Genomic DNA, 17,016 nt, shown 5'->3' with positions numbered 1-17,016 from the left:
TGGTCCAGAAGTGGCAATAGAATACATAACAAAATGAATAAGCAGAGTCAGTTCATCTCACATTTTTAAAAGTATATTCAGTTAAAATAATCGGTACCAAATTTTTATATTTTATTGTGAGATTCAGAGGCTCATATTAAATATTTGCTTTCCACTTCATCTCCATTTAGGCTGATACAAAGCAGATGCTAAAATCTTTGAAAAAGTTCAGATCTTCCTGTCACTCTCATAATTTGCATGCAAAATATTATGTCTAGGATTTTCCTTAAATGATTTCTGTGCTTTTTCTCTTGATTGTTCTAGCTCTTGGAAGAAAGATAAATATGCCCCTTCTGATTTGCTTGTTTAATCTGATAAGGTACTAAGATTAATTTTTCATTTATACATTGGCTAATAAGGAGACATTAGCAATCAGAAGATAGTCTCATTAAGCATTTGATTCACACTGGATAGAGATGTAGCATTACATTTCTCTAGCAGCATTGGCCTCATTCAACAGATTTTAATGAAGGATTGATTTTGATGCCATCTTTAATGAATACATGAACTAAAAGATTAAGTCTTTCAGTAAAGCTTATGTGAGACACTGAAAATAATTGAAAAGCTTAAAGTGATGGACTGGGACAAGACTACTCTAATGTAAAGAAACCACTAAAAATATCAGGCTGCCAATATGGCTATCAAATATTGATTGAGTGCTTGCACAGAAAAAACAGAAGTGAATATTCATTTCAGAATTAATTAGGATATATTCCACAATGATCAATTGTTCTCCTCCACACTTTGTATATACTCAAGAGATGTCAATAAAGCCACAAAATACATCTAACAAGTGCAGATACTGCTGCTTACATTATTGCCTGTTCAAACTGGAGCAGCATCTAGTTTTCCTAGGTAGCTTTAGACAATATAGAATGAGAAAAGACAACTGAAAGCAGCACCACAATTTAACTTTAGATTTTTGCATCTTTTCAGAACGTAATGTCTATATTCTAATCTTCTATCACTAGATTTTGTTTTTACTAAATGAAAAATAATTTAGAAAAATTACTTTTCTTATTTTCTGTGTGCTTTTTGTTAAAAGTCATGTCATGATTTAAGTATCAAACCTGACTATGTCAGAGATAAGATGCATTTGCCAGTTTGAATGAATTTTCCTTCTATAATAAAAAGTCTTGACAAAACTAAATTTGCCATTTTTTTTATCTGTAACTATTTCTTTGTCATGCACTATGACTTACAATATTATTCTTATGACCTGATAGTTTTATCTTTTGAGGTCAGACAGTGATATTGCAGCAATACATGAGGGTAAGCTGTATATACAGAAAATAACAGGAGAGCTTAAAAGTTTTTCCTTGTTGTGAACCACATAGGTCTAACTTAGGATAGCAGCAGTGAAACAAATATTTAAGTAAAGAATCAACTTTTCTTTTTACCTCCCAATTGAAGTGATTTTTTTTTCCTTCTTTGTGTTTCTCCATTCTTTAGTCTAATGGGCCTTATGGACCTACACAATTGATGAGACTGTAGAACAGGAAACCTTTGAAATCACAGTCTTGGAAAAGCTTATTTGTAAACAGAGACACATACACACACTTTGGAAATCCGTGCAAATACCTATTCATTTCTACAGCAAAAAGTACAGAATATTTCAAGGTGGATAGAGGACAATTTATTTCTTGCTAGTTTTTTCTGTTGATCATTTTATACTTTGTATTACCTTTCATTCTTTGTTCCCATTTCCATTTAACTTCTTCTCTTGTTCAAAATAAAAGTGCAGAAAAGGGACAAATGTCTGTACTCAAATATTTGATTTCATTTTGATTGCTGCTTTGATTTCTGGAAGACTGAGGTAATATTAGAAATATTTCTGAACAATTACACTGTTTCTTTTTTCTCCCCCCAACTGAAATCTAAAGATAGTAGACTGACTGTAATAAGAAGGTATCTAGCTTTCATATTCCTTGATCAAGCAGACAAAAAGAAAACAAATTTTTCATTTAATGCTTCAACACATGCCTTGCTTGAATGCATGACTGTAAAAAGAGTTTTCTTTTTCTTGCAAAGAATTGTCACAGTCTTTTCTCAATTCCACTTGCAGATATTTAATGTATAAGGGAACTAAGAGTTTGGCTATGAAAATAAAATAAAAGACTCAGTCTTTCTGTAAAATGACTTGATTTCTCCTGGTGAAATCAGGAACTTTTTAATGAAAAAAATATTTTAAAACGTCTCTCTTCAAAGATACCCTTTTTTCTGAGAATCACCATCCAGCAGCCAATGCTCAGTAGTGGCACTGCTGTAATACAGCAGAGATCTTGAAGTACCCTAGACTCTTCAATATGAACACATTGGCTGTACCTGCCTCTACCTATCCCCCAGCCTTAGTTCACACTTTTAAATGAAAAAATGGCACGAGTTTTTATATAATACTGGAACCATTTCTAGTCACTTTCTTTCCCATCCTGCTTGGAAAAATGGGATATTCTACTTGGATGGGCCACACAATTCAATGCTGCAAAGAGGTTCCAATGGCACCAAGTCCCTATCCTCATATCTGAAGTTCTCATCCTACTTTTTAGTTTTGTCTGCCTTTCCCTACCTCTAAGCTTTGCCAATGTTTCATCTGCTTGAAAAAAAATTCATTTTTGTATTCAATACTTTTGGTTTGCTGGGACTGGCAAGGCTCCTAGTCTGCACTACTTTTAAGAATGAAAAGTGACAACAAGTTTCTTTGCTAGTGTTCTTTTTCTGCTTGCTCTGGGAACTCTCTCCTTGGGATTTCAGGTATCTTTAAATCTATGTCACCATCTCTCCCCAACTGGGCTTTGACACGTTGCAGGAAAAGCCCAATTCTTTGAGAACTCCCTAAACTCTGCACCTTTGTTTTCCTTTGAAACATTGAAATAGCTTTAAAGCTATTCATGTGTCTGATGAGTTTTTGGTTTATGGGCTTCATTGTTCTGTTTCTTTGCTATTTGTGAAACAGAAATGTCCCCAGCTTAAAAACACCATCAATATTACTCTCATGACAGGTTTCATGTAACTTTCTCATTTTGCCTAGCACAGCTGTTTGGCATGCCTGCTGTTAAAGGCACACTGAACTTAAGATAATTGCAAGACATCTGCTCTTTCTTCACAGAGTTCCAGAAGCCCATCCCTTATAATAAGACTTTTTCTACATTCCAGTGAGACATTCTGGAAGTTCAGCCAAGCTCAGTTTAAGATCCAGTCTTAAATAAAATCTTCCAGACAAAATCCTCCAAGTCAAAACTGAAAAATTATACGAAAAGTTAAAAAGAATGTAACTATGAACACTGGCTACAAACATTAACCAGGCTATTGACTAAAAGTTCTCACATACTCTCTGAACTCTTCTACGAGGATACATAAAAGCACTGGGCTTTTGGGATCACCACCACGAATGGGCTAAGAACAGCAGACTTGCTTGTCTCTGTACTGGGGTCATGTACAGAGGCAAAGCCCTGCACCTGGAGAGAAATAACCCCAGGTGCCAGTACAGCCCAGGGGACAACTGGCTGGAATACAGCTTTGTAGAAAAGGGGGTGCTGAAAGAAGGAAGTTTAACGTGAACAGCATCCTTGGCTTCATTAGCAACAGTGTGGCCACCAAGCCAAGGCAAGTGTTTTCCTCCTCCACTGCTCAGCACTCACGAGACCCCTTCAGGGGTGCTGTGCAGAGCACTGAACTCCCCTGTACAAGAAAGACACTGTCTCATTGGAGTGCAGCTATCACTGAGCCACTGGGATGGTCAGAGGGACAACACACAGGAAAGAAGGGGAGAGGCTGAGCAAACCGGGATGGTTCAATCCTAAGAAGAGAAGACCCAGAAGGATACTCCTGCTGTCTCTAACTATATAGTAACTACTGGTAGGTTATAGAGATGGTGGAGCCAGACTTTTCAAAGGCACACAATAAAACAGGATGAGAGGCAATTGATAGAGGCTGAAACATAGGGAATTCTGGTTAAAGACAGGAAAATCTGTTTCACCTTGAGGTGGTTTGACACTGCAAGAGGTTGCCCAGAGAGGTTGTGAAATATTTGTCCTTGGAGATACAAAGAAATCAGTTGGTCCCAGAGCAACCTGACCTTCAAACCTCAGTTGATGCTGTGACTCTGCATCTCAGATATTGCAGGAGTAAGGCCCTATGGCTGGGCTCTCCTTCATGGGATTGAGAAAACATAATATCTGTTAGTTCCGTACATAATTTGAGTGATGACCTCGTGTATCTCGGAAAGAACCTCTTATGACATCCTTTGCTTTTTATGAATCTTGCCTTCAACATGGCAATTCTGTGCCTCACTTTCACACTAGAAAATTATTTTGATTGTTACTTTTCCCTCTTTTCTGTCTTCAACGCTACTGCAAGTCTCCAGTGTTTACAAAAGAAGCGTAGAAAAGTGTAAAAATATTTTGGTCAGCAGAATTAAACAATATTTTCCATTCAGTGACAGAAACATGCCCAGAAACATGGATCTCAATTGTAACTCTTCTGTACTTCTCATTAAGTGAAATTTTCCCTCTTTATTTCTTTACACTATAGAGCCATTGTGCTGTCTGCTTTTTTATATGGGTCTGAATCATGGGTCATTTACCACCACCACCTGCAACTCCTAGAACGCTTCCATCAACACTGTCTCTCTACAATCCTAAACATCCACTGGCCAGATTATGTAACTAATACAGCTGTTCTAGAACAGGCAGCAGCCACGAGTATTGAGGCCATGTTGCTGAGAACACAGCTGTGTTGGGCAGGGCACATCTCAGGATGAAGGACCACCGCCTCCCTAAGATCATGATCTATGGAGAACTTGCTGCCGCAAGAGAGGAGCCCCGAAGAGGAGATACAAGGACTCCCTGAAACAACATCTCAGCCTTGGCCACATTGATCTCCATTGCTGGTCTACTCTGACCTCCAATCAGGAGGTCTGGAGACACACTATCCATAATACTGCTGCTTCTTTTGAGAACGCACTCAGGATCACCATCGAAAAGACAACACAGAAGAATCGTGTCTTGCCAATACCATCCAAGGAGTCTTTCTGCTGTGCCTTTTGCAACCGATCTTGTCTATCCCGCATTGGCCTCTTTAGCCACCAGCGCGCTTGTAGCAAATGTGGGTAGAGCCCTTCCCAAATCTTCATTCGCGCAGCCTAGCCATGATGATGATTTCTTTACACTAAGCAAACTCACTTTTGAGGTACTTTAATATAGATTTCACAACATTTTTATAGGACTGTTATTTTGTTGCTGTTTTTGTCTTGTATTGGTTATTTGTTTTGTTTGGTTTTGTTTCATTTCATTTTGTTTTGGTTTAGGGAGGAAGGTCAGCATAAAATTTAGGAAGACTCAGATATCATTCAGGACTAGAAGTGATAGAAGTGGGATAAATGTGCGGTGTCAACAGATAATGGTAACAACCTTAACTGCTGGCACTAATCAATGCCAGAATGATTAGAAGCTACTGATGTGCTGATACTGAAAAATGTAAATGAGATCATATTATGTACATATGAGGTACTATCAGTAGAGAGAGATGATTATCAATGGCCTGATTAAGTATTTTCTGAAGAATCTCCTATATCAAAATGTTAAAAGAGTTTGCTGACTAACTAAAGAAAACCAGAGGGAACCTGACTATGTGAATTGGAAAGATGCTATCAGAGGTTGGAAGAGAACTGTTTAAAAGGCCCCAGTTGCAACAAATATGAGTATTGTTTTAATCTGGAAATAAAAATGAAGTTTCTAGCTATGGAAGGAGCAAGGTTGCAGAACAGCTATCCAGGAGGAACAGGTGCAAACCCTGTGTGAATATCAGGATGTAAAGAGATTTGTTGGGCGTTTGTAACTCTAGAAAATTGCTTTAAAAATTCACTAAAAGTATCAGGAAATGTCTTAAGTCAAGCACTCAAAAGTTAGGACATTTAAAAATTAAACCCGTCTTCCTCTGCAAAATTGTATTGCTGTTTCCCAAATGTATGATTTCCACAGCACTCTTGCTCACTGCACAGGCACTAGGGTGTCAGTGGTATATGAAGCAGTACATGTAGAAATAAAAGGTATGTAAAGAAGGCAGTATGGTAACTGCCTTCTGTATAACCAGATATGGTTATACAGAATGGGATTCTACTCTTTTCTCTGTCAAAGAAGTTGTTATTTCAAGGATGGCTCACAGCATTCTCTATAGTTTCTGCCTGCACAATACAAGAGCAAAAAGCCTCAGTTTTTTCCTGATGTAAACCAAATCTCAGTATTGACACTTCAACACTTTTCACTAAGTGAAATGGGGAAATCTAAAGAGGCAAGTGCTGGTCATTGTTTTAAATTAAAGGAACAATTATCCACTCACAAAACAATTTGCCTTAATAAATTAAGGATTTTGTAATAATATCTATTTTTCGGTGTTTATTCCATGCAGGTTTCTTCCAACTTTGAATAAAATAATAAGGGGAATTAGGGTTTGGGGTTTTTTGGGGGTCTGTTTTACTTTCTGATCTTCATACAAGAACCACCATTATGCTCTGATAGTCTATTTGCAGGACAGCTCATAAAACAACTTCAATTCAAATTAATTTAAATTAATGTCATTTTAGATTTGCAGACTCTCTTTTTTTCTGTTTGCAAAGGTATAACTCAAAAGGGGACTGTATCTCTAAGCTGCCAGCCAAAAACTCAATGTGTGCTAGGTCAGGAAGTGTTCGCAGGAGTAAGTGTTACAGTAAATCTTGTATCATGATTCGGATGGAGCAAGTCTTAGAAATGTTGCCACAGGTTGGGAGACTTTGATAACTTTTCTGGATAAATTATTAATAAAGAAACAAACAAACTAATGTTTGCTCTTGAGATTGCTCATACAACATTTTGTGCTTTTATTCTGCAGCACTGAAAGAAGGGACATAAGTTAATTAACAACTGTTTTACTAGAGTCCCACTGACATCACTGATGATGCGCATTCAAAGCAAAGAGCGAAGAGGTCTGGTTTGTTTTTGATGCAGTTCTCTTCTGAAGTGCTGGCAGAATACTTCAAAATCATCAAAATGTACTTTGGTCTTTGTCAACAAACACTGCTTTTAAAACAGTTTAACCTTCAGGCAGATATCCTACTTGGCCATTTTGAATTGAAAAAGAGATTTAATGAAAGCTGTGAATATGCAATGTGAGTAGTTTCACAGAAATTGATGTGCATCCTAAACAATAAATTTAAATAAACAGCTGTTACATTCCCATAAAATGGCCCATCTGAGAGTGTGAGATCAATTTGTACAAAACTTCAGTCTTCGAATTGGAATGTAAGAACTATGCAAGGATTTTGTGCACTTCTGCCAAATTATCAACATATGTTCTAAGAAAAAACATGACATTTGCCTAAGAAAAGGGAAACAGTCTTTTGACTTCTCATTTACAACTATGGCATTATTCCTGAAATAATGTTTCACATTCTCCATCTGCCTCTTTTTCTGCTATTTATTACTGGTAGTATTTACTAATACTGACCTGTAATTTACTTGAAACAGGATTTAGAAATATGAGAAAAGATCTAGTTGGGAATTCTGCCCACTGTAAATCTCGCAAAATACAATTTATTTAATTTCTGTACAAACACTAATGAGGATTCAGAAAGATCTATTGCTAAATTGTGAACAATTATGAAGTGCTGTTAATCACTCCTATTTAAGTATGAGGCTAAATAAAATATTGAGATTTATACAGAAACTAAACCCTCCTTTTCGGGCTACCAAAGCTCATTGCTTTATCTCCAGCACTGGTGGTACGAAGCACTTAGGAAGGCCACGTGTTGCACATGTACAAGGAGCTCTGGCAGACAGTGCAAGGTCTGAGCATTCAGAGAGACTGGGAAGGCTGGTACATCCCAACTCTAATGAGTACAGACGTGATCGTCAACACTAAATTGTAGAGTATTATCAAAGTTATTCTTCCATGCTTTCCTCTGCTGGCTTGACTATGCTTTTCAAAAGGGCTAACAGGATACCATGACATAAAAGTAAGATGGGAAAACACTATGAAATGAATGATATATGTTAAAAAACAAAAACAAAAACAAAAACAAAAACATAAAAAGCTTCATAGACATTTCTCAGCTAAATTCTTTCATTTGTTGGCTGTAAGAACAAAAAACTTTAAACATCTACAAGGCAAGCATGAAGATTTGAGCGGGTTAACTTGGACTCCCTTATTAATTGATCAGAGAGAAATGGGCATTTCCAAGATGTGAATTCACTTACAGATTTTTGATCTCTACTTCCAAGTAATATGAGTAGCATCTAGTAGTGCCTATTTCTCTCCAGTTCAAAGGAGCCCAGCATGACCAGCTCACATTTTGAAGACCTCTAATAAAAACATCTCTGGTTACTTAAATGAATCCTAAATTTTCCTCTTTCCCTAACCATATCCTCCTAGTGATCCAGTAAAAGAAATTTTGATTCAAGAACCTCATATGCATTTAAGCATACAATATTCAGCCCTAGCAACTCAAAGAAACCCTTTAATATTAATAGTTCTGGAACAGTTTCTTACTGTTCACTGCTGAGTGAGCTGTAGCTTCACTCTTAAGCACCTTTGGTGGAATTCATATTCTGTTCAGTCTTAAATCAGCAGGATGATAGAACAAAAGACACCAATTTCAGAATAACGTGGCATGAAAAATATGAAAAGTGATCACAAAAATTTCTCCAGTAACTTTGGATAAATTTTCCTCTAAATTCTTATTAAAACTTTGAAAGCAAAACATTAAGAAATGCAAGTATGAATAAGAAAAACAATTAAAACAATTAACAAAAAAATAAACGATTAAACAAGAAAAAAGTCTGAAAATCTGGGATATGTGTTCTAACTGGCTAAACAACATCCTCAAACATACTGGAAACAGCTGCATGTCCCTTGACTTTAATGCATTTCTTCTGGAGAAGCAATGTGCTTGGTGCCTTTCAAAGCACTTTGTTGACTCAGAGATGGGAGGCATACTCAATTCAGTGATGATCACATGCCACTAGCAAAAGTGAAGAGTAGGTGACCTTGACAAATACTAATTGATGTGAATTAAAATTTAGAACACTACAGTGTTAAGAAAAATGGGGTTTGTGAGAGGGGAGCAGAGATCTTCATCTCCATATATTCATCACTGATATGAACTGGTTGTCTAGGCTCTCTATATTGTCAACAGAAAGAGAGAAAAAAAACACATCCAGGAGGTGATTTATCCCAGACATCTTTGAATGCGCCTCTGGAGATGCCTCTTTCTCTTCCTGCATTGACTAGAGAGTTTTTCCATGATTTATACCTGATACCCAGCATTTAGACAACTAGAGTCAAGCAAGATGAATTCTGCCCTGAGGAAAAAGGGTCCACTGTAACTCAGGAGTTCATCAGTTTTAATTCATTAAGGAGAAAGAACTGCACATAATAGTAATTCACAGAATGACTCTAAGTCACCAGTGCGTTTCAGGCATGAAAGGTAAAAGGGATCCTGTGATATGCCAGACAAGAAATTTTCCATAGACAGAGAAGAAATATTACCACTATATAAAGATGGGTCAGATCTCATCTGGAATTTGATGCACCAGTAACAAAAGAGACCTATTTAAATCAAAAATGTAGTATTAGAACTAGCTTTTTATCCTAGGCTTCAGTAAGAAATTAAAGGCAATGATGTTCTGGAGCAGCCGTCTACAAAGAAAGACTATCAAAACCCCAAGTGCTTTTAAGACGGGTCTTGATGCTGCCTGTCTGCACTGAGAAAACACAACTAGACTCAGTGAGAAGAAGGCACCTTTGAATCCAAAGGTACTATTGACATAAGAGATATAAACAGTGCAAACTTTTCTGCAAGGAAAAAGACTCCCAACATATTAATGTGTAACTTGTGAAGTACAAATAAGGACATTCAGGAGGAATAATGTAATTTTAAATGATTCCTTTTCAACAAACTTTGCAAAGAAAACTGTGTTTTCCTGAATTTCAGAATAAGCAGGGAAGGAAAAATAAAGCTTAAAAATCAGCAAATAAGTTTAAAACCCCCAAACAGGCCACAGTATGTTCCAATGTTGGTGTTTTTTTTTAAAATAAATTGCCAGTGGGTAACTCAGTTACATAAAATTAACTTTCTTTTAAAAATTTTTAATCACAATATTACAATTGTAATAGGAGACCTCAAACCTATACTGACTGCACTGATGTATTGTTTTACATGCAAGACAAGCCTTTGTGTAGAATCAGTTTTCTTTTCATCATCCAGTAGTTAATTTACTCGTTTATGTGGTCTTTCATACAGCAAGAGAAGAGAGAAAAAAACATTGAAAACTATTTATTTTTTTTTAAATCAGTCAGAATGGCAAGGAAAAAATCAATTAGAAAAAAAGAATAGCAGCTTTGGAAATTACTTTATAAAATGTGAAAAAAGATTTAATTTGCAATCTTACCTTCATGTCATGAGCAGAGCCATGTGGGCTGAGCAGGCTCCCTCCTCAGAGACACAACACGACAGGCTCTTCACAACATTGAGTTTTGATGCAGGTCCCTGAACTTTTCCATCAGATGCAGCTTTTTCTTTATGGAGGGCATGCTGCCAGGAAGCTCCATAGAAGCATCTCCAAGTCAAAGGTTGGTTTTTGGTTTTGGTTTTGTTTTTTTCCAGACACCATACTCTACCTGAAGTCCTATCAGTGTACAAATTGAAACAGTTGAAAGGCATGTCCTCACTTGTTCTGGTGAATACTTACCCTTCCTGACTCCTCAAGGAAGGCACTGCTGCCTTGCTCTCATAGTTCTTCCATTTATTTAAAGGAGATTATTTTTTAATATGCTGTTTCAGTGATTTAAAGAGAAGATGCTGCAGTAAACTTTTTACTTTCTAGAAGGCAGGAACAGCTTTTAAAAGTAAAACATTATGAAGTATCCCTGATGAGAAACATACATCTCTTTTTAAGATACGGTTTTCAAGTGTAAAAGAGTTAACAATTAAAAGAGGGAGGAATAAAATATGAAATAACACGGTCTGGTGGGAAAAAAAATGTAAGCCAAGAAGGATTAAATATAATTATCTGAAATGTATGAAAGAAAATTGAAATCACAGTTATAAAAAGCCAAAATTCAATATGATAAATAGCTTGTATTGAAGTGTCTAATCCAAGTAGTGTCCTGCATAGGTAACAATGTTTCAGAGACATTACATTGTTGAACCTTGACTAAGTGACTGGCTGCTTCAGGCAGTGATCAGCGTTATTATCGAAGGAGAAACTCAGCTGTACAAGTAGTTGTACAGCATTTGTGTCTATAATTTATTTTCCTGTTCAAGTGATCTGTAGCAGAAGCCCTAAAACAAGTATTCATCAGGGCTGGAAAACATTAAAACTTTCCAGCAAAACGTGCTGACTTTGGACTAGAACTAAGAGAGGAAGCACAAGCAGTTCTTTCTTACTAAAGAAAGCAGTAGAAGATAAGCTGGAGAAGTAAGCATGGGTTTATGCACTTGGAAAAGTTTGATGTTGGGGCTATTTTTCCTGAAGGTTGCCAGTTGTTCAGACTGTTCATGAAGATTGAAGGAGTATCAGAAATTGCTGAGGATAAAAGGATGATCCATTTCAGCAAAATGACAGATTCAGAAATTCTTCAGGCACCCACGATGTCTGCATTGCTGACCCAGGGACAGACTGGATTCTCAGTTGCATCTGTGGCCATTTCATTGGCAATAGAAGAATCAAAGTAAAACTGGATCCTTCGGCATCCCTTTCAGCAAAAAACAGTCCTGGCCATCTGAAAATGGGATTCCCAGGAGGTGCTAAGATCTCCTCCTTCAATGGGCACTGGAAGACTTTTAATTTATATTAAGGAACTCAGAACTTCTACTAAAACCAAAGCCTGGAGCACTGACTAAAGCCTTCAGGTTGTTACCATTAATGTCTAGATACACCACTTTCAAACCTGTCCTACGTACAAACTTACAGTTTAGCACATGAAAAAGAACATTTATAAGAATAAACCTGTTGATGACATTTACTGTCACCTCATGCTGTCATCTGAAAGGCATAAGCAATATGGAAGAATTTTTACTTGTTTTACTTGTTGTTACCAGTTCTCTGCATATTCAGTATTAGAGGCAACTATCTTCTCTTGGCCCTTTGCTTATACTAAGAAACAACAATAATCTATTTTATTATTATAAGGTTAATTCAGTCTTTGTTGATACAGACTGCTGTCCCATTATCCTTTACAGTAATTCACTGGTAGAATAGAGAATAGAGATTGGTCTTCAAGAAAGAAACATACCTTACCAGTAATTAGTCTTCTTTAGGATGCACAGTCTATAAATAAATCTGTTCTGAAGGTACACCTACACCTTAACACTCCAGACTGCAGAGATTTTCCTTTTGCAGTAACCATGGATCATGTATTCACACTGTTGTCATCATCTTTGGCAAAATGGCATTAAAAAAAAATGTATCATACCACAAATTGTTTAAATTCCTTCTTAACCACAAAGAAATGGGATAAAACATTGAAAGAAAACCTGCTAGTAGAGCTCAGGATGCCTTCTCTCTTTTTTCACTCTCAAATTAATTTTCACATTTGCTTATACTGTGAGACTTTATAAAATTTCCTGCCACGAATTATCTAGCAGAGGTTCTTGATGTCCCTCATACAAACAGCACTTCTAGAGTGACTTTACCAAGTGCTGTTGCAGCTCTTGAGGCAGCTTATCAGAGATGGCACAGTGCCTGGGGAAAGAATGGCAGACATATAGCTGTTCGGTAATTCACCAGTCTCACAGAAGCTGTATACTCAGTTGGAAGTATCAGTTCCTAAGTTTTATAGCAAATACTGAAACACCAAACATCCATCTAGATAACTGCTGGATCTCTGAGAGATATACAGAGTCTGTGAATTCTCAGAAAGCCTGGACTACAAATATAAAGCTCTTTTGCTACTAAAGGTAAAAAATAAAGCATGTTTCTTATAAGGAAAACATAAACAAATAAGTGATTCTAAAGACACCACCTTCACCAAAAATGATGGCTGCATCTTAAGAGATAGGTTATCTTTGAAGAATAAGGTCAAAGAAGGAATCACAGGGTTATGAATTTCTTCCTGAAAGAAGACACAAATGAAGAATAAACAAACAAGAAATAACTTGGTTGGCCATTGAGAAAAACTGAAATAGTTGTAGGTAACGTGTCTAATATAATGTGTTGAGAATAGGAGAAGATGGCTGCAAGTGCAGGTACCATAAAGAGCAAACATCCCCCAAACCTGAGCAATAAGATCCACGTAAACCCAGTGCAATGGGACAACCACTTAAAAAAGGGAATGTAGAATATTTTCTTAGTGGAGCAGGAAACATAACACATTCCTTTTTACTCTTCCTCACATACTCAGAATAATTTTTTTTTTTTCAGAATGACAGAATGAGCTTTAAAATGCAATTAAGTATGTCCCATTGCATAAAAATGTGCCACAGTCTCTTCTCATAAAAGACTTCAAAGTCAATACTGAAAGGTTTACATTTAGTACAGTACAACAGGCTACTAGATTAGTTTGCCTTCCCTTCTGCCCTAATGAAATCAAAGATTTGCTCCCAAATCTCATGAGCCAAAATTCCCTCTCCCTAGAATCTATTGCTTCACAGTCTCTAAAGGAAGAGTTTTTATTGAGTCTAATGCAATTTCAGATTTTACCTTGAGAACACCTATAGGAAAATGTAATTATTATTTTATTTCTTTAATTTAAGTTTATTCGTTTTAGTTTAGATTTTAATGATGAGTGCCTCAAGCTCTCTATTGCTTTGGCCAAATCTAGGTCTGAAAAGACAGAATCACAGAATATGCCAAGTTGGAAGGGACCCACAACGATCACCAAGTCCAACCTTTAGCCCTGCACAGGACCATCCCCAAGAGTCACACCATGTCCCTGAGAGTATCGTCCAAACACTTCTTGAACTCTGTCAGGCTTGGTGCTGTGACCACTCTGGGGAGCCTGTACCAGTGTCTGACTACCATCTGGGTGAAGAACCTTTCTCTAATATCCAACCTAAACCTCCCCTGACACAGCTTCAGGCCATTCCCTCAGGTCCTGTCACTGGTCACCTCAGAGAAGAGATCATTGCCTGCCTCTCCTCTTCCCCTCACAAGGAAGTTGTGACTGGAATGAGGTCTCCCCTCAGTCTCCTCTTTTTGAGGCTGAACAGACCATCTGAACCTCAGATGCTCCTCGTACCGCTTACCCTCAAGGCCCTTCACCATCTTCCTTGCCCTCCTTTGGACACTCTCTAACCACTTAATATCTATGGTGCCCAAAACTGCACACAATATTCAAGGCAAGGCCTCACCAGTGCAGAGAAGAGTGGGACAATCCCCCCCCTCAATCGGCTGGCGATGCTTTGCCTGATGACACCCCGGACACAGTTGGCCCTCCTGGCTGCCAGGGCACTGCTGGTTCACATTCAACTTGTCGTCGACCAGGACCCCCAGGTCCCTTTCCACGGCACTGCTTTCCAGCATCTCATTCCCCAGCCTGTAGAAACATCCAGGGATCCCTGGTGCAGAAGATGGCATTTTCTTTGTTGAACTTCATGTGGTTGATGATTGCCCAGTTCTCTAATTTGTCAAGGTCTCTCTGCAGGGCCTCCATGCCTTCAAGGGAGTCAACAGCTCCTCTCAGTTTTGTGTCATCTGCAAACTTGCTCAGTGTCCCTTCCAGTCCTGTGTCCATCTATGAAGATGTTGAAGAGCACAGGGCCCAAGATGGAGCCCTGTGGAACCCCCTAGTGACAGGTCACCAGTCTGATGTTCCCCCATTCACTATTACCCTCTGTGCTTGACCTGTGAGCCAATTGCTCACCCCCCACATGATGTGTTTATCCAGCTGTGTGCTGGACATTTTGTCCAGAAGGATCCTGTAAGAGACAGTATCAAAAGCTTTGCTGAAATCCAAAAAGATTACATCATCTGGCTTCCCTTGATCAGTTAGGTGGGTTACCTTGTCATAAAAGGAAATCACGTTGGATAAGTAGGACTTTCCTCTCATGAAGCCATGCTGGCTGTGACCAATGACTGTGTTGTCTTTCAGGTGTTTTTCAATAATTCCCAGAATAATCTTCTCCATAACTTTACCAGGCACTGAAGTGAGACCAACAGGCCTGTAGTTTCTGGGGTCCTCCTTTTTGCCTTTCTTGAAAATTGGGACAATGTTCTCCAGCTTCCAGTCAACTGGGACCTCTCTGAATTCCCAAGACTGATCAAAAATCATAAAGAGAGGTTTTGTGATGACATCAGCCAGTTCTTTGAGGAGTCTGGGATGAATCCCATCAGGACCCATAGATTTGTAGGGATCCAGCTGGAGCAGCAAATCCCACACAATTTAAGAGTCACCTAGGAGTAGATCATTCTCGCAGTCATGGTTCTCCAGCTCAGGTCACTGAGACCCCCCTTGGTCCATCATCCATCTTGAAGACAGAGGCAAAGCAAGCGTTAAATGCCTCTGCCATGTCTCTGTCCCTGTTTGTGAGGTGACCATCCTCATCCTGTAAGGGGCCAATGATATTTCTATACTCCCTATTACCATTAATATACTTGAAAAAACTCTTTTTATTGTCCTGCACATTTCTGGGAGCTTCAACTACAGTTGAGTTCTGGTCACGTGCATTTTCTCCCTACAGTGGCAAGCAGAATCTCTGTGTTCTTCCCATGTCACTTGACCTTGCTTCCACTGGGCATACACCTTCTTTTTTTGCCTTATTTCCAAGAGAAGATCCCTGCTCAGCCAAGTTGTTAGGGCTGTTCCACAGGTAGTGCAGTGGAAGCTTGTGATCACCTTCTGTTTGTGCAGAAAAGCTACTCCTGAACTTTGAATGGCAAATTATAAAGGCTGGTTAATGTCAGTGCCACATGTTCATCAATAAGCTATTTGTGACGTGAACCAAGTTTTCAGTTTGTAACAGTTTAATGCTTAGTGCAATGAGGCTCTGGCTTTTAATGTCTGCTGCTATAATTCTACAATAGTTAAACCCTATTGAGCCTAACTAATCCCTGATAAAGTACTACTAACCTCAACTGGATTTCAGTGCAGTCACAGGGTCTCTCTTAAATATAAACTGTGTGACAAAGTTACTCAAGTCCAGCTTCAAATAAAGTGCTGCTGTGATTATTTCACATGTCTGGTGAGCAGCGAAGACATCATGAAGCATTCTGTATCTTTCAGTGATTATGAATTGATGGTGTATCGATTACATAGAAGGAAAAAATATGTATGTATACAGCTTTGTCTCTTAATTTCAAAATGGCATATTTTGCCAAATGTTATTTATAAAACAGCCTGAAGTCAAGGACTCAGACATGAAGATGATTGCCATTTTGTCAAGTTAAAAAATCACTACACATACAACATACATATAAAAATCTATAAAAGTACAGTATATTCCAGATGACATTATTTAGTATTTCTTTACTGCCTTAGTCCAAGTAGGTCCATACTGATGACATTCCCTGATGTCATGAAGTTAAGATGTACAATTAATTAATGCAGGAATCAATTAGGATGCCACACAGGAAGAAAAGGTCACCTTAATGCTGAAAGATTAATAAAAATAGGTTATAATTCAGCAGCAACTGATGTGCAAGGTCATATGCTCCAGAATTAATAGCAGTTATGTCTATTATCATCCAGGACTCTCCTTAGCTGGACAACACAAGCTGAATCATAGGATCTTACAATCATAGCAGAGTTTTTGTTGGAAGGGAACTTTAAAGGTCATCTAGTCCAATCTCCCTGCAATGAGCAGAGATATCTTCAAATGGATCAGGTTGCTCAGAGCCCTGTCCAATCTGACCTTGAATGTTTCCAGGAATGAGGCATCTACCACTTCTCTGGGCAATCTGTTCCATGCCTCACCACCCTCATCATAGAAGAATTCTTCCTTACAACTAGTCTAAATCTACCCTCTTTTAGTTTAAACCCATTACCTCTCGTCGTACTGCAACA

Source organism: Neopelma chrysocephalum, unplaced genomic scaffold, assembly GCF_003984885.1.
Source record: "Neopelma chrysocephalum unplaced genomic scaffold, ASM398488v2 Primary Assembly neopelma1_25, whole genome shotgun sequence".
Taxonomy (NCBI): domain Eukaryota; kingdom Metazoa; phylum Chordata; class Aves; order Passeriformes; family Pipridae; genus Neopelma; species Neopelma chrysocephalum.
Note: the sequence above shows the minus strand (reverse complement) of the source record.